We start from the raw sequence: 23179 nt of genomic DNA, 5'->3' as shown, positions 1-23179 counted from the left end.
CATCAGCCCCAGAAATGAATTTCCACAGCATGTCCTAGAGTGTTCAGAGATGTTTTGAGAACCTTAAAAAGTATCTTCCAGTACAATATTTCATTCAACCTTCACAAACGGTGAGGTAGCTCCCATCATCCCCACTGTGCAGGTGAGGAAACTGAGATTCAGGGAAGTGATAGGACAGACAAGTGTAAGTGTCGGTCCTCTGATGCATTCAGAGATGTTTTCCAAGGCATCATCACTCTTTCCTACACAACTTACTAGTTTTCCTCTAGTGGCCGTTTTCCTTTCTCTCTTGGTAATAGAGCTCACAGATTTTGTAGCTGAGTACATGGCTACCAGGAATAAAGACTGTATTTCCCAGCTTTCCTTGCAGCTAGGAGTGGCCACCTGACTCAGCACTAGCCAATTGAGATGCGAATGGAAGAGATGTGTGCGACCCCCACAAAGAGTCCTTCAAGAAACTGGGTATATCAGATTTTGCTCTTTCTCCTTCCTATTGACTGGAATGCAGCCACGGTGGCAGGAGCTTCAACAACCCTCTTGGAAAATGAGGTGACCTTGGGAAATGGGGGAAATAGATGCCATGTACAGTGAAGCCACAAGCTAGATGGATCTTCAGTCCCTGGGGACTTTTTGGAACCCAACTGCCCTACCAGCCCTACCTTCCCTCTGGACTGTTACATGAGAGAGAAATGAACCTTTACCTTGTTTAAGCCACTGTTGTGTAGGTCTAAGCTACTCACAGCTGAATCTTTTCATAATAAGCCATAGCAAGGAAGGGAAACGCCAAGGTTTCAATGTCCCCATTTTACAGATCAGGTCCTGTTTTCTTGGAAACACAACACCTGGTCCACAGTGGGGCTGTGGCAGCAAGAGAGGTACTGAGTCAAGGCCCACGGGTGGTCCTCTGTAAATGCTCATCCACTTAGGTGGAGCCTGAACCCAATCTCAGTACCTGCCACCTACAAGCCATCTGGCGCTGCAAATCCATCCCTTCTGACAGCTCCACTTAATGATGTGTTTCCTGTAAGCCAGCTCCTCACCAGCAATTAAAAAAACAAAATCAAAGCAGCCCCACCGAGTATGCCAGGCACTGACAAATATCAGATCAAAGCCAACCAGGCTGGCAAAGCTGACACCTTCTTCCCCGAGCTCTTTGGAGAACGTGGGAAATGGCAGATGACTGGTAAGAGAGGGGAATCAAAACCTCGCTGGGGTTGAGGGGAAAATGAGCCCAAGCTAAATAATGCCCATGCGGAGATGGCAGGGAAAGGAGGAGTAGGATTTTGGCAGAAACATACTGGACAAGCACCGAAGGTATTGTTGGGCAGAGGAAAGAAAGAACTGTCATGTCTTACAGCATCTCCAGTGTTGACATAACTCTACTGGGTCTATAATGCTGGTCCAGCCCCTGGAATTCTGCCATGACATTTTCCCACTTCCCAAATTATTATTTCACACATCAATGACAGCTGGAGGTGGAATCCTTCCCAGCGGCAGCTGCCTCCAGCCCTAACTCCCCACTGGATTCTCCCCAAGTGGGATCCGCTGTACTGCCAATATGCAATTTCTGGATTACTGATTTTTACTGCCCCCTTTCCATTAGCTCCAACAAGGGAGAACAAGATATTGCTGGCCTAGCGGAAGGAAAAACAATTAATTGAAAGTCAGTATCCAGAAATGGAGAAATAATGGTAACTATGACTAGTGTTTATTTATTGCCTATAATGTGTCAGGCATCGTGCTGGGTGATTTACATCTTTAGTTCAGTAACGATGGCTGATGTTTATGGAGTATCTACTATATACCAGTCGCTATGTGACACATTTTCTCATGTATTAGCTCATTTGATCCTCTCAAAAACCCTACAAGGCAGGTACTGTTCTCATCTTCATGTCTCTGGTAAGCAAATGAGGCATAGCGGTGGGGAGGTTTTGCAAAGTTGCACAGCTAAGAAGTGGCCAAAGCTAGGACTGACCCGACACAAAGCACTTTCTATCACTGGAAGGGTGAAAATCTTGAACAAGCACAGAATAAACAGGAGGCGGAGACTCTAACACATTTTTCATTCCCCCTACCAGCTCAGCTTTATCTTTCTCCACACACTTATCACTATGTCATGACATGTTCATGGTCACATCCTGAATGTCAGTTCCATGAAGGCAGAGTTTTTTTTTTCCTGAGTTCTTCACTGCTGTATCCCCAGCTCCTAGAACAGTGCTGAGCACAGAACCAACGCTCAGATAATATCGGAGAAGGGAAGGAAGAAAGGAGGGAGTGGAGGGAAGGAGGGGATATTCAGTAGCATGGAGCACTGCTCGGAGAAAAAGCTGCTGTGAGCGCCATATCACAGAGGAGAAGAGGGCTAGGAAAGCAGGTTAAGGACTAAGCCATGGGCCCAGGCTTGGGAGCAGTTATAAGAAACAACTCTGAAACAGAATGATTGGAAGCAAAGGCCCACATGACCACATGGAAGATAACAACATTGACAGCTGGCCCTAGTCCAGGGGAGACAAGAGGAAGTGGTGGGGACAACAGCCAACTGGAAAACCATGTCCTCTTCAAAGGGAGTCATGGGAGAGGGGAGAACAGGGTCAATGCCAGCCAATTTTTGCCACATAGGAATACAGCCTTCAAGCCAGATTTCTGTGAAATAGCCCAACTTTTTCTGACAGTATCAAATTCCAAGTTCTTGTCTTTGTTATTCAATGCTGTATGAATAGGAGTACAGCTTGGTTGGAATAACCCTCCCACACATAATTATAAAATCTAAACAATGTACTTTATTTATTTTTAAAATAATTTTTTCATTTGGTTTGTTTTGGAGGGGGAGGTAATTAGGGTTTTAAAATTGTCTTCTTTTTAATTTTTAACAGAAGGACTGGGGATTGAACCCAGGACCTCATGCATGCTAAGCACACACTCTACCTCTGAGCTCTACCCTCCCTGCTAAGCAATGTGCTTTAAAAATAACTACCTGAAGGCTCTGGAGAGCAACCAGAAGTCAAAAATAGAGGAGACTCTACTTTTAAAAATAGGAATTGAATGTGGGAGATTTGCACATTTATGGCTTTTTGCCTGAGGGCACTCACCAATCTTCCAGCAGCTCAGAGTGACAAAAAGCTGTAGCCATGGCTTGAGGTGTCATGGGCAAAAAATAAACAAACAAACAAACAAATAAATAAATAAATCTTTGAAGAAATAAGCCAAAAACTGCCCACATTTGGTGAAAGACATTAACTTACAAGTCCAGGAAGCTCAGCATACCCCAAACAAGATAAATAAACGTGAAAACCACACCTGGGTACATGACAATCACATTCCTGAAATTCAAATATAAAGAGAAAGTCTTGAAAGCAGCCAGAGAAAGCCACCATTTTACATACAGAAAAATAATCCTATGAATGATAGCTGCCTTCTCATTAGAAATAATACAGGCCAAAGGAGAATGGAATAACATCTTCACAAGGCAAGAAGGAAAAAATCCATCAACCCACAGTTCTTTGTTAGGGACACTAATTATTCTTCAAATGAAAGCAAAATAAAGACATTTCAAATAAACGGAGACTGAGAGAATTGATCACCAGTAAACCTGTATTATAAGGACTGCCGTAGAAAGAGTTTCATGCTGAAGGGAAATGACACCGAACGGCAACTCACCGCTCCAGCAAGGAATGAAGATCACCGTAAGTGGTATAATGTGCGTCCTGAACAGTCCTGCTGACACTGCCTCATCGAAGACGTGAAAGAGCAGCCAGGTGAGGAAGGCGTCTGTGTGAGATCCTGTCCCGCAAACAGTAAGCAGAGGTTTACCCCTCTCTAACATCTGTGAAAGCAGGGGCTCTCCGAGGACAGGTGGGCGAACTCCAAGAGGGACCTTTCTTCTCCCTTCACTTTCTGATCCCTACGGAAGACCCACCCGGCCCGTCCACAGCCCCTGAGCAGTGGGGGCGAGGCTGGCTTAGGAGGTTTCACGGGCTCTTATTGCCTCTGTGTCTGCAAGCAGATTGAAAGTCTTTCAAGCCCAAGGCAGTGCACTATGAACAGGGAACCAATAAGACGTAAACTGCTTGTTCTAGAGGAAAAGTCCCGAAGGATTCAGGAGACCTGAGTTCTGGAATCTTCTAGACTCCCTGAGATGGTTCTTCAGCGCCTCCCTAAGTTCAAAGTAAATCAAAAGGGAGAGACTGATTGCCAGAAAAAGGGTGGTCTCAGCCTTGCCTCCCGTGCTGTGCACTGGCAGGTGCAAACCTGCAACTGCTCATTGGAAATGCTTGAGGCTCTTTAAAAAACAAAGAATTATTGTGTAGAAAGGTCCTTCTCTTACACATACTCCACTATTTTCAGGGTGTAAAAATCCAAAGGGAGGCTGGGTTTAAAACACTTAGGATTGGCAAGAAGGTGGAGAAATTGGAACCCTTGTGCTTTGCTGGTGGGAACGTAAAATGGCGCAGCTGCTGTGGAAAACAGTATGGTGGTTCCAACAAAATTTAAAAATAGAATTACCATATGATCCAGCAATCCCACTTCTGGGTATAGACCCAAAAGAATTGAAAGCAAGGATTCAAACATGTATTTGTACACCTATGTTCATAGCAGCACTATTCACAACAGCCAAAAGGCAGAACCAACCCAAATGTCCATCAGCAGATGAATGGATAGACCCAATGTGGCGTATTCATGCAATGGGATATTATTCAGCCTTAAAATGGAGGGAAATTCTGACACAATCTACTTACTACATGGATAAACCTTGAAGACATTATACTAAGTGAAACAAGCCAGACACAAAAGGACAAATAGTCTATGATTCCACTAATATGAGGTACCCAGAGTGGTCAATTTCACAGAGACAGAATGTTGAATACAGGTTACCAGAGGCTGGGGGAGGGGTCAGTGGGTATGGGTGGTTTCCTGGCTACAGAGTTTCAGTTTGGGATGATGACAAGGTTCCAGAGACGGATGGTGGTGAAGGTAGCATACCAGCATGACTGCTCTTAATGCAGTGCACTTACAATGGTTAAAATGGTAAGTTTTATGTTCTGTATATTTTACCATAATAAAAAAAAAAACTTAAGAAAAACACTTAGGAGCCCACAGGACACAATGAATTTTTTGGACTGAAATATGCATGGAGGGTGGTCTCCCGTGTCCCAGACCTCAAGGGTAGCGAGACGTCATTCAGAAGCCTTCAGGCAGTAGGAACAGTGACTCTGCCAGGGTCACATGAGGTCATTTCCTTGATCTAGAGCCCCTCCCTCACTCGGGGCGTCTCCAAGCCAGGGTTCCCTTTTGGTGGCTTCCAATGTGCCCCTTCCCTCCCACACTGTCTCCCCAAGACCAGGCACATGTAATAATATTTCTTAATACAGCCACTTACTGGGTGGATTCATTTAATCCTCATGAGCCCATGAGGTGGGTACCATTGCCTTCATCTTACAGATGAGGAAACTGAGGCACAAAAATATTCAGCTGTGTGCCTGAGGTTTTACCAGCAGTTGGAGACAGAGATAGGATGCAAAAACCAACCAGCTGGCCATGGGCCATATTCTTAATCATAACTCCTGTCACCATCCTAAGAGAAGCTGTGCCTCTCACTGAGGAGGGAAGGGCCTGCCAAACCCAGGAGAGGGTTTTGTTGATGATTTGTTTGAGGTCTTTGTGATGTCAGGCCTCGAGCCGCTACAAGGACACCGATGCCAATGGCAGCTCCCTTGTTCTGAACGCTTCCCATGTCCCAGGAACCACCTCTTTCAATCCTCACAATTCTGCCAGGTGGGTAGATATTGCCCATTTCACAGATGAGGACAGTGGGGGCTCTGAGTCATTGGCTAACTTGCGTGAGCTGATTGAAACCCGGGTGTACCTGATTTAGAATCTCTACCCTCAAACCCAGCAATTCTCAGCTGAGGCCTCTTTTGCCCCCCAGGATGCTTGGCAATAACTAGAGTTGTTTTTGGTCGTGTGGACTTAAGGGGAATGCTACCGGCATCTGTGAGTAAAGATCAGAGTTGCTGCTAAACATCCTGCCGTGCACAGGATAGCTCCCCACAAGGACCTCTGCAGCTCCGAATGTCAGCGATGCTAGGTTGAGAACCCCGCCCCAACCCTAGGCAATGAGTAAGAGCGGTGCAGGGAATCTCCGGTTTAGGTTTTTAAAAAATGCTCCCAACGTCTTAAAATACATGCCTCGGCACGTCGACTGGCTATCTCTGGGTGGTGGGAACGCTGGTGAGTTTTATTTTCTTCTTTTGGCAAAACTGCATTTTCTAAATTATCTTTGATGAATATGCATTAGTCTTGTAACCAAATGAATTTCAGCTGTTTAAAAAAGCCCACAGGCTCCAAGTCGGAGAACCCTTCTGGGCTGCCATTTCGTCCCCTGATGCTGAGTTTCAGGAAGATGAGTCAGGGTCGTCTGGCTCTGCCCCTTAGCAGACGCTCAGCCTGAGACTTGGCCTCTCTGAGCCTGTTTCCTCGTCAGTGACATGGAGATGATAACCTCTGGGAAGGTGCCCCAGGTGGTCCCTCTGGATGCCCGGACAGGCCAGGTGCCGGGCGCTGGGAGTTGAGCATTTCACACGCATTCCCTCAGTTAACTCCCCACAAGCTCATGAGATTGGACATTGAGCCTCAGGAAGGAGAAGTGGCTTGCACAGGATGGTGGTAAAACAGAGACTCAAACCAAAACGCTGGGCTCCTGCAGGCCTGTTCTTGATGTCTGCACCACCCCACCTCCTGGCTCCACACCAGCCAGCAAGTTAAGGACTCAAGCGGCAGCAGCTTCTGCTGCTTCTGCTCATGGAGGCACTTGGCCAGCTCCGTGTGCAGCTGGTATCCCGGCACTCCTTGAGCACAGAGGGCTGCGTTGTGTCCATCTTGCTCCATCCTTCAGGCCCAAGGGGATGTGGGACAAACCAGCTCAGTAACCCACCTGGGAATGACGCAGGAAGCTGCCTTCCCTAACCTTCCCAGGCAGGGGATAAAAGCCAGGTTGGGTCAGACCATCAGAGTGGGGTGGGGGGCAGCCGACTGGGAAACAGGAAAAAAGCCAATGTTGAGGCTCCGAGGAGGTCGGGTGCAGCTCCTCTGTCTTCTCTCCGCCTCCACGGTGCTCCTTCCCGTGAAGATGTTACCCTGCCCTCATCAGGCTGAGGGCTGAGCTCAGATGAGCCCTCGAGCACCTGGTGCTCCACCAGATGCTGCCAGGCAGCTCCAGGCTGTGACCTCTCAAAGGCAGGGCGGGCAGAGTTAGTAGATGTTTTAGTATAAGTATGTCCCATGCATACTTATTATACTTTAAAAATTATTCGTTGTCTATTTGAAGTTCAAATTTTACTGGGCACCCCGTATCTTATGCAGCATCCCTACGTGGAGGACAAGGGCCAAGGACTGCAGCGCTGGCCCTTATCCTGACGACTCTATTTGGACGGGGTCATGGCGACCTCTCTCGTATTTATGCTGGGAGCTGAACCCTCTCTGGCTCAGCCTCTGCATCTTTCCCAAAGGCACACTTGTTTACTTCCTTTTCCTGCCCAGTATCCTCCCTTGGCTCCCCACTAGCCAAAGCCAAAGGCTAAACTCTTTGACCAAGTCTGTTCTCTGCACTGCTGCACCCCCGGGGACCAGACAGCGAAGGGTGCAGGGACCACTGGCAGGGTGAAGAGATGTGCCGTTCCAGGAGACTGGCCCCACTATCTCCAGCCTCGTTGCTCCTTCCTCCCCCCATCCCTCCCCCTCCCACGCATCCTGCTGGGGCCACACGGAGTGTCTTTCACCAGGTCTGTCTGGTGACAGAACTGGGATCTGAGTGCTGTCCCGTGCTTCTAACCCCCACGCCCGCCACCCTGATTTCACCGCCCCCTGAAACAAGGGCTTCCATCTAGTAACAAGAGATGTGGCAAACTTCTGCAAACAAAATTCTGTACCAGGCAATCCTCAGTGAGGTGAGGTTGCCCTGCTGTTCCTATTTGTGCTGAGAAGCTAACTCCCCGAGGGAGAGGCAGCCACACAGCTTTCCTCTCTGTCCCCAGAGACAGCCGTGTAGCATCAGGCAGCTGTATTTTGTACCGGAATGCTCTCTAACAAAACTGATTTACCTCCATTCTTTCCACACTTCCCCAGACAAGGACCCAATCAACTGAAATAAAAGTCCATCAGTTGTTTTTTTTTTTCCATTAACTGTTGGCCAGTGAACCCCTGTGCTGGATGCTGGGCACAGGTAATCAGGACCAGGACACAGCTCATGGCCTAGTGCAGGGGGAGAGTCAAGGAGACAGGAGAATGAACTACTGGGCTGTGATGCACCAGTGGTCTGTGCGCAAGGAGTTACAGGAGCCCACGGATGGCACCCTGTCCCACCTGTAGAAAGCAAAACCTACCATGAGGCATGAAGGATGAGTAGGAATCAGCCAGGAGAAGTGGGGGTGAGGACAGAGAAGAGTATGTGAAAAGGGAAGAAGAAAGTGTAAAGAAAGCCCACCCTGAGGACCAGAAACCTCAGCATCCCTGAAGCAGGGACTGTGCATTGGGGCGGTCAGGCTGAGGACTCGACCCTGAGGGCAGTGGGACGCCACGGAAGGCAAGTACAGAGACACACTTACTGCCCCCTGCTGATCCAGGGCTCCCCCTCCTGCCCACATTTCCCAGCCCCTGGCAGCTGGCTGGGGCCACGTGAGGAGATGGAGAACGAGACACACGTGGTGACTCACAGCTGGGGAGATGCTCTGGTTGTACAGGCTTAGTAGGTATCAAATCAAAGTTGGATCAGAAATATTTAGGTTTGGAGTGAGCATGAGCGTCTGCAATGAGTTCATGGCCGTTGGATTCCAGTCTCCGTTCCACAGGCTGAAATCGCTGTCTTGTACTTTGCAGGTCACAGGGTGAATAAGTGGTGGGACCAAAAGAAGACCAAGGGGGCTGGGCCATCTCCAAGGCAGCCTCGACTCAGCTCCCAGAGGAGCAGACGGGAGGACCATCAGGGCTTGTGTTCTCACCGTGCCACCACTGGTGGACCGCAGCCCCCTGGTCAGCCCCTCTCCCCTCTGCCTTCTGCACTAGGGTTTTTCTGAGGCTCCTTTGCAGTCTGGGGTGGGATGTACCCTCATCCTGGCCGGTGAGCTGTATGAGCAGGTCTCTCAAAGGTTGCTAGAAAGTGCATCTTCTCAAATCAAAGGACATCAGCTGACAAAGAGCCTCTTGCCCATGACCTAGGTCCCTCCAGAAGAAGGTAAGGACATATGTCTGAAGGTTTGTCACCGTCTCATGACTCTGAGATGACAAGTCTGAGGGCAAAAGGTCAATCTGGAAAGGCCTGGGTCCCTAGTGACACTCCTGTGATATGAGATCCTTCTGTTCTCCAGGCCTCTTGTTACAAGACAAATATTCTCATCCTTTTAGCTCCTGTGATCAGGGTCTTTGCTACCGACAGCCTAACACACCCTCACAAATACGCTTTTCTCCTTCACAAATGCGATCTATCAATAGTGTCAATGGTGATCTCGGCCCAGGAGGATGGGCCCCCCTGATGACTCAAGAAAAAAAAGCCAGTTGTCTCTGTAGACTAATTGTCATATCCACCTTGGACGTGTCCTGGAATCTGAGAGACAGAGAAGCTGGAGCTGGCGATTTGCATCTCCTTAGTTTGGGATGTTGGCCTCTGTTCCTGCAGGTCGTGGGCCTTCAAGGTCTGTGTTTAAAACTTCACAGCCCCGTGCCTGGATCTGAGGCTGATCTGATGCCAACTGCTTGTGTGTCTCACATCTCCTTCCAGCAGCCCAGCGTGCAGCCCCACGGCCATCTGTGAAGGGGCTTTACAGGCAGGCTTAATCATTATCGATGCCTTCTGCATCTGTGGGAGGCAGCCAGGCCCATGCCCAGGCCGCCATGGCCTCCTGCATACACATCCCTGTTCCCCCAGCCAATCAGGCCCTCCATCCCTCTCCTTTCTGCCTCAACAGGCAGAACCCTGAGCCCAGCAGCTGACACACCCGTGTTTACTTCATTTGTTCATTATTTTGTCTCACTGCACAAACGCCGATCTTACATTCATAGAAAGTAAGAGTGGAAGGGACTTTAGAGGACAGTGGGCAAGGGCGTTCATTTTATAGATGGGAGACTGAGGCCCAGAGAGGAGGTGGAGATGGCCCGTGCTTATGCTATGACTTAGCGACAAAGCCAGAACTAAAACCCAGGCCCCCCTGGGTACGGAAAAACCTCTTAAACATAGATCAGGCACCAATACCTACATGTACATGCAAGTATTACAATAAAGTAGAAGGGTGTCCCTTCTTGGCTTTGAAATGAGATCACAAAGAGCTTGTGCTCAAGTGACATTAGGCAGAAACCCTACTTAAAGTGCTTGGTTATTTAAAAGGCTTAAGTCCTCACGTAATCGAAAAGTCCGGAGACACACCCACCTGGACCCGGTAAATTAAGACATCTCTCCTCCGGATCCCCCATCTCCTGGCTCTGCTGTCCTCCACGCTGGCTGGTGGGTGGGATCTCCCTACGAGGTGGCAGGACAGCCCTCAGCATCTCCAGGCCCACGCCCAGCCACCTTCACAAGCCCAGAGGGAAGGAAGCGCCCCCAAGAGCCGGGGTGACCCACCTCCGAACAGCTAAGTGCGGCCAGAAGACCCAGCAGCTCAGCCCTGCACCCGACCCCCTGAACAAGAGTCAGGAGTGGGCGGGGCCCTCCAAGAGCACCTGGCGCTTCATCAGAAACGTCAGATTCCCACTTAGTAAGGAACGTGCACTGTAGTCCCTTCACTGCCGTGCAGACCCTGGAACAATGACTCCCGCGTGTGAATGAGTGAATGAATGAATGGTGTTTCATAAATGCTTACTGACTGGCTGAACCACCTTGTGCTGTGTACTTATGCTATCAGGCCCCGAGGACTTTCCCATCTCTCTTCATATTCCCCCCAGTCGCGTCCCAAGGTCCAAGACATGGGAGGAACCCGTGAGCAGGAAACGGGGGAAGGCACCTATTTTGATTGTTTCAGGATCAAGAAAGGCCCCTGCCCAAAGCACTCCCCGCTGTGCCAGGAGCTCTTCCCTTAGCAGCACACAGGACCATTGCAGAATAAAGAGCACAGGCTTCTGACTCCACAATCACGGCTCCTTTCCACCATCTTTAACACGTGGGACCAGAACCCAAGCACCTGCTCCCACTCGGGGAGCCACACTTCTCACCCAGAGAGGAATCCCACGGAACACAGCAGAAGAGAGGTTCATGCAACAGGACAGAGAGACTTGTGTAGCCTGATACTGAGTTGCCCCCTTACGACTCTCTTCCTCTCCCTGCTGTGACCTGGGACAAGTGACAAATCTACTCTGAGCATCCCCTCTCTCTCTGTATTGTGACAGGACATAGCATTGGTGCCTTCCTCATAGGCAGCTGTGAACTGAGACAGGGATGGAGGTGACCACCGTCCATCCCCCATTATTTCTGAGGGGGAGCCCATCTCTGAGGTAGTGCAACCCTGATTCACCAGGGAGGTGGCATGTGATCCAAGTCCATCCAATCAGAGTGCCCCATCCGCCCTCCCACAGTGATTGGGCCATGGATGAGCACATGACCTGAAAAGGACCAATCCAACCCCTGCAGGACCTTTATGAAAAGGGGGTGGGGTCAGATCCAACCAAAGCAAGTGGACTGGAAGTGGGGGAGGGGAAGTTTCCCACAGGGAAATTGAGATGCTGTTTCCAGAAGAAGAGGGAATGTGGGCTAGGCTGGCCAAAACAGCAGATGGTCATCACAGACATCAGCAGGAGGTCCCAGGAACTGAGCTGGCATGCTGTCAAGTATCAGACCATCAGTTTCCTGGTGATCCCAAATTACCCAGAGCACTACCTACCACTCAACCCCCAATCTGGAAGGAGGGTCCCGGTCAGAAAGTGATTCAAAGACCCTAAATGAGGCACAGAGGAGTTGAATTCGCTCCTCAGTTTGAATGCGGGACTCGGGTCATTTAAGTTTTATCAGCAACTCACCGCTCTCTTGCTGACACTGTAATTATTTTGTCAGGAAGCTTCTCTAGTGCCAGGCTCTGCTTTCCCCCGCAGCCTCCCCGGGGCTTGGTTGTAAACAGAAGGTTGGCTGCAGATGAGCCAGGAGCAGCAGAACTGCAGTGGTGAATCAGGGAAGCAGCTGTGCAGAGACAGCGGGATGAAGCTTGAGTGTCCCTCTCTGCTGGTGCACCTCCATCACCTCCACCACCCGCTCCCCTCCACCAGCACCCGTTGCACATGACTTACTACTGTCTAGGTGTCATCCATCAGCCCCACCACCTGCCAAGCCAACTCAGCACCTGATCCTATCCATTCTCCCTCCTAAATCTTCCTCAGACTCCACCCTTTTCTCACCCACCTTTTTCCCTGTTTCACCGCTGACTGACTGTAGCATCCTTCTCAGTGATCTCTGTACATCCACCCTTGCCATTCAGAAGCCACTGTTAACTCTTCAAGAAGCAAATACGGCCCTAGTATCCCCTTCAATCCCCCATTAACATCTTTCCATTGCTCCCTCTTGCCCTCAGAATAAAGTCCAGGCTCCTTGGCATGGCTTAGAGGAACCTGCATGACTCGGCCACTGTCTAACTCCTTTACTGTCACTCTGTCACAATGAACTTTGGGTTTCTCGGATGTGCTAAGCTCTCTCACCTCTCTGGAGCCCTTACATGCACTGTTTCCTGTGCCTGCAACACTGAATCTCCCTTCCTTCACCTGCTTAAGCCCTAGCCAGCCCAGTTCTCAGCAGAGAGACCACCGCCTGCAGAAATGTTAGTCTCCCCACCTGCAGGCTCCCACAGCACCCTGCTCTTTGCCAATCATGAGCACATTGTAATTCTTTATTTGCTATAAAACACACACACATACACACGCACAGAGTAAGCACTTTATGGGAAGGGAACTTGACTAACTTGTTCACTGTTCCCTCAGCACAGTGCTTGGCACATAAGAGGCACCCCCAAAATTATTTGTTAAATGAAATTACTTTCTCAAATACTTCTTATCCCTAGTTGACACTTTTTCACTTTTTACTGAGGCATAACACACGTATAGAAAAGTGTGCATGTCACCAGTGTACAGACTGGGGTGATTACAAAACAAAGCTGCTGCAAACCTTAGAGCACAGGTTTTTCTGTGAATACAAGCTTTCATTTCACTTGGGTAAATACCTATAATTGAGGTTTGTTGAATTATGGGCTAAGTGTATATTCAGTTCACAGAAAGACTGCCAAACTGTTTTCAAAAGTAGCTTTACCACCTCATAATCTCACCACCAATGTGTGAGAGTTCCGGTTGCTCCACCTTTTTGTCAACACTTGGGACTGTCAGTTTCTCTCATTTAAGCCATTAGAATAAGTGTTCTGTGGTATTTCATTGTGATTTTATTTGCATTTCCCTCATGCAAAACAGGTGGAACATCTTTTCATGTGCTTATTTGCCATCTGTATATCTTCTTAAAGTATCTTTTCAAATCTTTTGAGCTTCAGAGTTCTTATATATTCTGTATGCAAGTCCTTTATCAGATAATTATTTACCAATATTTTCTCCCAGTCTATGACTTGTCTTTTCCTCCTCTTAATAGCATCTTTCAAAGAGCAATGCTCTTAATTTTGATGATTTCCAGTTTATCAATTTGTTCTGCAGTGTGGAAATTTTCTTTGGGCAATAAGCCAAGACAATCACAGATTGATTCCTTTCTGTCAGAGATAATTGCTCTCACTGTTATGTATGACCATATGATATATATTTTCTTTTTCCACTAATTTTTGAGTTAATTTAAGGCAGAAGGGTAAATCCAGCCCCTGTTCCTTCATCTTGGTTTGAGTAAAAATCTCCACAAGTTTTGATACTTAATCTCTTCATTATCTTTCAGTTGAAAATATTTTCTAATCTCCATTGTAATTTTTTTCTTTGACATGTCAGGTATTTAAAAGTGGATTGCTTACTTGCCAAACATATGGGAGTTTTCTAGTTATCTTTGGATTAATTTCTAGCTTAATTCTACTGTAGTCTGAAAACATGTTTTGTGTGATTTCAGTCCTTTCAGATTTGTTGAGACTTGCCTTATGGCCCAACGTGTGGTCTATTTGGTTAAATGTTCCATGAGCTCTTGACAAGAATGTGCACTCTGCCGTTCTTGGGTGCAATGCTCTCTATATGGCAATGAGGTCAACTTAATAATGTTGATTGAATATTCTAAATCCTTACCTGTTTTTATCTCATTTTTTTCTATCAGTTACTGGTAGAAGCATATTAAAATCACCCAGTATGATTGGGATTTGTCTGTTTCTCCTTTTTATTTTATTGCCTTTGAGGCTATGTTATTAGATACAAGCAATTTTAGAATTGCCATAGCTTCCTTATGGAATGTATTTTTTTATCATTACGGAATGTCCTTCTTTACCTCTAGTAGTATTTTTACCTTAAAGTATACTTTGTCTGGTATTAGCGAAACTATTCCAGCTTTGTTTTATTTTTTCAGTTATAAAAATTTCATTTGATTCTTTTTTACAGTTTCTTGTCCTCTGCCAAATTTCCTCATCTTGTCATTGAGTGCTCTGAACATTTTAATAATTATTATTTTAAAGTCCCTGTCAGATACCACTGACATGTGAATTTCTGTGGTCCTATCTCTGTTGGCTGTATCTTCTCTTGGTTTTCGTTCTAATCCTGGTTTGTTTGTTTGTTTTTGTATTCTAGCTTATTTTTTGTTGCATGCTAGACATTGTGGGTGGAAAATGTAGAGGGTTTTAACCTCTGCATCATATTTTCTTAGCCTGAATCCTCCCAGGAGGTAGAAGCTGAGACCTTGACCTGTATACAGATAGTTCACTTGGGGTGGTAACCCAAGTGCCCAGGAGTGGGGTTCTGAGTAAATTATAAAGGGAAAGAGAAAAGGCCAATTTATGGGGACATCCTTGAGCTCGTCATTACCTTGGGAGATGGTGACTGATCCTGCCAAGACCATTTAAAAGTATGTAAATGTATCTCAAAAATTTCCTCCTGAAGAATGGAAGGTAGAAGCACTTATTTCCCAGCTCACATCTCTGGTTGATCAAGGGTTACTCTGTGAGTGTTTAAGTCCCTTTCCCTTCCAGGTTGCATGTGCATGAATGAAAGGCAGGTTCCCACAGGCAGAGCACAGGGAACCCCTGGCCTGGGCAGCTGGAGAGACGCAGAGACTGAGGCAGTGTTGTTCAGTGACGCCTGCACAAAGCTGGTTCTGGCAGCTGTGGCTGGAATGAAATACGGGGCGGTAGGATGCGAGGAAGGACAAATAAATGTTCCACTTTCTCTCCAAAAATTTGCTTTTGCTTCTGGCAGACAGCTAGGTAGGAAAAGATCAACTTAATCCTATCAGAGGTTGAGATGACTTAGAGCTGAGCTTCAGTCTTTCTGAGAGAAGAGGATCTGTTTCTGGTTCATCCTTGCAACAAGGAGCAGCTCTCCAGGGCTCTAACTCAAGTCCTAGGCTGTGTAGGGCCCCCCTCCCTTGGCAGGCCCTGAATGCCAACGTTTGTTGCCCTAGCTCTACAGATCTGCCAAAAATACTGCTCAGCCCATCAGCCTCAGCCTCTGCTTCCAAACCAGTAAATGCCTCAAAGGAAAAACTGTTGAAACATCAGGCCCAACGCTGGGAGCTTCTCTTCTTTCTGGGATGGATCTTGGCCCCTCTAATCCTGGCTGCCTTAGCAGCTTTCTAAAGCCTTCAAAGGGATTTTTTTTTTTTTTTTTTTTTTTGGTTTGGGCTTTCCATTCGTCCTCAGCAGGAAGATTGGTCCAAGACAAGCTAGACTGCCATTGCAGAAGCAGGACATCCAGTTGCTCGTGAAAATGGTACGGAGGTGAACATGCACTTTGATGTGTTCAAAACAGCCTTAAAGAGTAGAATCATCTCAAAAGTCAAGTTTGAGCTCTGCATCCATTAAAGGATGGTCTCCTCCTTTGTCACTGCCCCCACTTTGCCAGGATCCCCCTGGCCAGGTCTGGCAAGATGCCTGGCACTTAGCACATACTCAGTAGACGTATTTTGAATGAACAACCTACAAACAGATGACTTTGGATGGGGCTGGGGGGCACCACTTTAAATAGCATTGAACCAGAGAGTGAGCGGCCCCTTCTCTGTCATCCTTCAGGAGAAAGGCTCAGGACGGTGCTCGGATGTCCTTAACAGTCCTCTAACACCTGTCATTTTCCCTTTCAACAAGAGGAGGGCCGATCTAGGGTAAGAGCCTTCTTAGACAACAGTATCTAGCTGGTCTATAATCAAATTACTTCCATTGTAGTTACATTTCCTGCTAAAGCCTATTTATAGAACATGATCTGGGCTTTCTGTTTACAGTAGTGACATGTCTCCTTTTGAGTAAACTCATGTGAGTTTACGTAAACAAAAATATAAAGTTAGCGGTGGCCTGAATCATACGTAAACATGGCAAAACTCACGAAGGTTGTGTGCAAAGAAGTGAAATTTGAGGAACAGTGCACTTAAGGAGCTCTCCTTCATTGGGAACAGAGCGTAATGGAGAATAAAAGCTGTGACATGGGGAATCCAGATCACAAGAGACCCAAAGCCAAGGGCCTGGCCCTCTAGGGCTTATCACCTAACCAGGGAGGAAACAAGGTAAGGGGACCAGATGATCACGCTGCCTGAAGTGCCTCCACTGGGTTGTGTTCCTTTGGGTTACAATGACCCATTTCCCAGTGATCCTATTTCAAATATAAACACTTTTTGAGGAATCAAGCATCCTCACTAGCACCTCTGATGCCTGTCTGCCCCCTAAGACTGAGCATAGACAAGTACGCGCATCAGAACAGGGAGGTGGGGGAAGTGAGAACTTTCATGTGGGTGCCTGGGACTTGAGAGATATAGGAAGAATTTTGGAGAAGGATTCAGGTGCCTTCTTCATAAGCATTCACAAAACATTTTCTATTCACCCTTGAACCTTCACAAAGGCGGGCCTAATACTCACCAACAATGGGGCAAATCCTCCCACTTCCAGAAGCTTCCTGAGTTCCTGAAATGAAGTCCACTGATTGGATCAGAACAAATTTACTGCAAAAAAATGCAGTCTATTCCACTCCCGTGTATATAGCTGAAAGGAAAAAAAAAAGAAAATACTAATTTGAAAAGATACATGCACCCCAATGTACATAGCAGCACTATATACAATATACAGTGCCCACCTATAGATGATTGGATAAAGAAGAAACACATTATATAATATACACAATGGAATACTACTCAGCCTTAAAAAAGAATGAAATTCTGCCATTTGCAGCAACATGGAGAGACCTAGAGAATATTATGCTTAGTCAAATAAGTCAGAGAGAAAGACAAATACTATATGATAGTGCTTATATGTGGAATCAAAAAATAATGCAAAGGAATATATATGCAAAACAGACTCAGACGTAGAAAACAAACTTATGGTTATCAAATGGGAGAGGGAAGGGGAGGCACAAATTAGGGGTATGGGGTTAACAGACACAAACTGCTATATATATACTATATATAAAACAGGTAAGTAACAAGATATAGCATAGGGAATTATAGCCATTACCTTGTAATGACCTCTAATGGAGTATAATCTACAAAAATACTGAATCACTATGCTGTACCCCTGAAACTAACATAATATTGTAAATCAACTATACTTCCATTACAAAAAAGCAAGGTCTGCAGAGGCTGCAGCCATGAGGGGGCAGAGAAAGCCAGTGGTCCTGCCTATCACGTTGGCCTGAGATGAGCGACTTTTATTTCCCCCAGACGCACCGTGACAGTTACAGAATCACCCACAGCACCCATACCCAGTTTAATTTCCAATCATGCAGCCTTCACAAATGAGTGATGGGGAGAGAGATTTATCAGGGAAATCTTTTTACTGATGTAGCCACTAAACCTATGGAACATTTTTCTTCTTCAATTTCTGTCTTGCGCTTCCTGCAGAAATAAATAAGAATGAGTTAAGGAGCCTCTCTGGGAAGACAGAAAATAAAATATGCACATTTCAGAACCAGGAAACATCCTGTCGTAAAAGGTGGAGGCTGAAAAGAAAGGAGGAAGACGAGAAACAGCCCAAGAGCCCAGTGTGGTCGGCAAATGTGTTTGGCTTGGAACAAGCAGCGTGGTTAGTTTTTTGGGTTTTTATTTTTAATGTTTAAAATATGTAAAAACTCAAGAGATTTAAAATAAAAATGCAGCTGTCTGGCTTTTCCTGAAAAATCAGCTCTTGACCACCCTGGAAGGAAAGATGGCAACTACTCGTCAGAGTGAAACAGCCGAGGTACTCGCTCTCCAGTTTGCCTCTGCCCCTCCCAGCCCACCTCTCTCATTAGCGCCCCCTACTGAGTGATCAGCTCCCCTTGGGTTGCCCCATATGGTCTGGTCTTAAAATTGAAAGTCCCATGTCCTAGGAACCCATACAGTTCTGGACAAACCAAGACAACTGGCCATCTTAGATACCTGCCTGGTCCCAAGCAACTTGGCAGATAATACTGACATAGTTTGTGTTACATGCTGAGCCTAGTTCTAAGCATTTTAACCAGATTCACTCACTTAATCCTCACAACAATCCTATGAGGCAGGTACTAAGGCACAGACAGCTGAAGTCATACAGACTACCATGAGCTGGGACTTCAGTCCCATTCCCTGAGTGGGGTCTCTGATCCAGGCAAGCCCAGGCCCCTGACTTTAGGCTGATGGAGGAGGAGGAGAGCACAGGACCGGCTTCTTTCCCACTTGTCCTCATGGCTCCCTTTGCAGCAGATGTGCTCCTTGCCCACCCAACAGCTGGTCCCTCCCCTTCTAGCTTTGACTACAGAACCTCAATTTTGTGAAGGCCAAACACGTTCAGGGAAAGCAATGCCCTCCCCCAATCCGAGAGGATGAACCTATGGTCCCCAGCGTGGTCATTTCACTCCCCTTTTCCTGGTTTGATTGACTGAGAGCAGTTCTAAAGAATGAGGCTCAAGAAGAGATAATGGTGAGGTTTTTGTTCCCTGATAAAAGTAGTTACAAGAAGAAGTCTTCCTCCTATTTACTACCTTAATGAGATTGTGTGAAGATGAAATACTTGGAGCTGTGGCAGCTGTTTTGTGACCAAGGGACAAGCCTAAGGATGGAAAGTCAACAGATTCAGGTTGGTGGAACAGGGTAGTCAAGCCATCAAACCACTCATGGAGTGACCCACCTCCAGATTCCTTTATGTGTTGGCCCTGTGAGTTCATTACGCTGTTACCTGCAACTGAATATATCTTAACTAATATACTATGGAACCCTTGAGAACACCTTTGCTTTTCCCATGAAGTCTAGAGCAGCCTGCTCCCTATTTTTCTTCTCTCTGTGCCCTGCCATGACCCTGTATGGATTTCCAAGGTTTAGGGGCACCTCCTAAGCATGGGGCACCCCCAGACCTATCTCACCATGCCAGTCACATTGAAGAAAACAGAGAGAGATCAATTGACTGATAAGCTAAAAGCTCACCATGTAGAAGAGAAGCAATTTAAGAGAAGGAATATATTCCCCATTCATTCAATAAGTAACATGTTGAGTTTCTACTAAAGACCAAGAATTGTCCCATTTATGGTCCCTTTATGTCTCTTCAAAGCACCTCCCCCATCACAGTGTCCTCAGGTCCTGGCTTTGACATTCAGTAGCTCTGTGACTTTAACAAGATGCTTCACCCTTTCGTGCCTCAGTTTCCCCATCTTTAAAATGGAGATAATAACAATAATTCCAACCTCATAAGGTCATTGTGATGATTTAATAAAATGATTGTAATGTTTTCAACGAAGGGCCTGGCACATAGAAATGCTCTATAAATATCTGTGATCATCTCTGTTATGGGGTGGGAAGTGGAGAGAGTGAGAGAAATTTAGGCACTTGTGTTCCCACTTTGCAGGAAAGGAACCTAAAACTTCGAGATTTTTCTCAAGGCACCCAAATAGCAAGCAAATAACTTAATTTGAATTTAAACCCAGATCCGTCCAAATCCAAAACTTATTCTAGAGGAGAATATTACTTTGAAGTAGATAACAAAGACTACGAAAAACCGAGAATTTTTATCCATATTTGGGATCCTAGTGATACAGAAAAGCAAAGCTGCCTTCTGAGTGGCAGGCTAAACGCTTTTAACCGAGACCTCTGATTAAAGACCACTACCCTTTGTGATGAAATAGCTGATCTCAGCGTATCAAGAAAGTTATCGCCAAATGACAAATGGAATTAAATACCCACTCAGCTACTGCCAGATGGTCTCCGAAGCCAGAGAACCACAGGACTTGATTACACTGACGAGAATAGGGCCGTGGGCCCCCGACCGGAGAGGAACAAAATCTACTTTCAAACGATTCTCTGATGACTTCAATTAACCGTGGGCCACATCAGACAGTTAGTTGTATAAGCACAGATCTCTTTGTGGCTTTAATTAAATATCCTCTGGTATAAATGCTGCTTTGAGATTTTCGGAAGGAAAACAGAATGCTCCAGAAATGCAGTTGGAGCTGATGTGTATGTATGATGTACATGTGCATCATGTAACGAGAGTTCAGGTGGGCTCTTGCCCTTCCCCGGAGCATGTGTAAGAGCTCTTTTGTTTGATGGTAATTATATGTAATTATTATTAGCGTCATTCTCATAAAACCCACATTCCTCCTTACTTGGTCTATTCCCATCCATCCTATAAGGGACCCCCCTGGCCCTCACCACCCACCCAATCCAGGTGATGCTTGTTTTCGTGAACACAGTTCTGGAACACAGCCATGTGGGTTCATTTACATATTGCCTACCACTGCTTTCATGTGACACCGCAGAGTTGAGACCTTATGTGGCCACCAAAGCCTAAAAATGTTTGCTGAGCCTTGCAGAGGCTGTAGGGGGAAAACCCCTGAAGGAGACTGTCAGCCATGCTCAGGAGTTTGGACTTCACCCCGAAGGCAGCAGGGAGCCCCTGAAGAGTTTGGAGGAGGCAGCAGAGTGGCTGCTACAACAGATGCTGTCCGTGCCCCACCCCTCCCCGGTCACTCGTTCCACCTGGATGAGGCTGCTTTAGTGCAAACACCTGTGAGCCCACCTGAGCGGTGTTTCTGGCATGGCCAGCCTGTTCTGCCAGCGAGCAGGGCCAGCCCGAAGGGCCCAGGGGTCTTTACCACCTATTTCAAAATAATATGCCCCTCCCCACCAGGCTGCAGCCTTCAACCAACGGCAGACAGAGGTGGTAGACAGAAGCCCCCTGTGCCCTGTGCCACATGCTCCCAGCAGGACTGAGCTCCGGGAGCCCACGTGGTAACTGCCCTGACAGCCAACCCTCTCATGTCCTCCCCCAGGCCCCCACTCCCCACGGTATTAGCAGGGATGGCTGTGCACGCAAACCCTTGTCACAAGGTCTGCTTCAGGTGGGGAACCAAAATGAGACAGCTGATCCCTATTTAAGAACGATCACTCGGGTTGCACCTGGCATGGGATGGGCTGGGAGCCTGGGAACCTGGCTGCTGTTGAAATGACCAGCACTGGCTTCGATGCAGGGCCCAGGATACCTGGGATTCCTTGTCACTGGGCTCAGTGCCTCCCCCACGTCCAATCAAGCACCAAAGCCAGAACACCCCAGTCTCCCTTCTGAAGAGTTCATGAATCCATCTGCTTCTGCCCACCTGCATGGCAGCTCTCTGGACCCTGTCACCGTCACCTCTCACCTGAACAGTGACTCCGTCTCCTCCCTGGCCTCCTGGCCTCTGTCCTTGTTTTCAATACTGCAGCCAGACAGGTCCTGCTTCTCCCCTGCAAGGTCTCCTAGTGGATCCCGCTTTACTCAGAATAGAGTCCAGCAACGTTTCCCTGACCTGCCCCCTCCTCGCTGCTCACCTCCAGCCCCTCCCACTCACTCACTCACCCCCTGCTGCTCCCCAAACACACCAGGCTGACCAGCCCCTGGGGGGCTGTGTGTACACATTTCCTCTCCCTGGGTCAGTCCTCTTCCAGACCCACATCACACGCCCCTCAACTCCTTCAGTGCTGCTCAGAGATCACCTTTTCATCAAGACCGAGCCTGACCACCCTGTTTTAATTGCATGTCCCCCTCCTGACACTCTCAACCCTCCTTCCCTGCTCAGGCTGTCCCCACAGCACTGACACCATCCGACATCACGGGAGCTCTTACCTGCTGGCTCTGCAGCGTGTTTATCACCTCCCACTGGAACGTGAGCTCCACGAGGGCAGGAAATTGAGTCTGTTTTGTTCACCACTGTATCCACAGAGCCCAGCAGAGTCACTGTGTGTGAAAGGACATCAATAAATATTCATGTGAAGGAAAGAAGGGGTGGGGTTGGGCAAGGGAGGACTGTTCCTCCTGCTCCTTAACCAGTAGCATCCAGTGCCGCCAATTCCTCCAGGCCTTGATCCTCTCACCATCTCCAAACAGGCGGGAAGCAGAAAAGAATCAGAGAACAAGCAGCCCCCGGCCTAGGTCTCGGCTCTCACTAGTGTTTCTGGGTGTTACCAGGTAGAGCGAGCACAGGCTGGACTTGTGTTCTCCACCTACCTGCTGAGTGACCTCAGGCAAGTGGCTAAACCTCTCTGGGGCTGAAAAGGAGGGGAGACTAGCTTTTCAGTGTCCTAGGGACCATGTGAGGAGAACCAAGTAACACAGAGGCCAAGTTTGATGTGTCCTTGTTTGAAAGACGAAGAGGAGAAAGATCACTGACAAAGATCTTGTCCCCTTTTCTCTAAAGTCTTCCACCAGAGCAGATAGTTCGGAGAACCGAAGTCTATGGTTTCATCTTAGCTTCTGGATTTAAATGTTAATTCCACCTGCATCAACTTACTAGCAAACGAAGGCTGTTTTTATCACACTTTGAGTCGAGCAAATTGTCATTTTCTTCAGGCAAGCTCACCAAAATGACCAACAGGAAGTTGTACAAATTCAGGGGCGAGAGATCCATTTTGTTCGAATGACAGCAAACCACATTTGAACCCGAGTAAATTTAATTCTCTGCTCCAGCTCAATATTTCCAGCGAAGATTTTGAGACACAAAATTGGATTTTCGGGGATGGGGATTCCTTTTAACGTGTGCCGCAGCTGGGCAGACTCAACTGGTTGCACCAAAGGTGCTATTTCCCGGACACGCTGAAGAGCTCACAGATCGTATCAGCCCAAGTAGGGAAATGGAGCTG

The 23179-nt window shown here is 47.3% G+C and overlaps 1 long non-coding RNA gene across 1 annotated transcript in view; it reads right to left on the bottom strand.

Annotated features, from left to right (window-relative positions):
• The window catches only part of LOC116657841, a 136065-nt gene extending 118976 nt beyond the window's left edge, over positions 1-17089 (bottom strand). Inside the window, exon 1 of the long non-coding RNA XR_004312982.1 lies at positions 16983-17089. This is a non-coding gene — a long non-coding RNA (uncharacterized LOC116657841). The remainder of the gene's footprint in view (positions 1-16982) is intronic.
• Between the last annotated feature and the right edge of the window lie 6090 nt (positions 17090-23179).

The sequence above is a fragment of the Camelus ferus genome, chromosome 19 (assembly GCF_009834535.1).
Source record: "Camelus ferus isolate YT-003-E chromosome 19, BCGSAC_Cfer_1.0, whole genome shotgun sequence".
Lineage (NCBI taxonomy): Eukaryota > Metazoa > Chordata > Mammalia > Artiodactyla > Camelidae > Camelus > Camelus ferus.
Note: the sequence above shows the minus strand (reverse complement) of the source record. Positions and strands in the feature narration are given on the sequence as shown.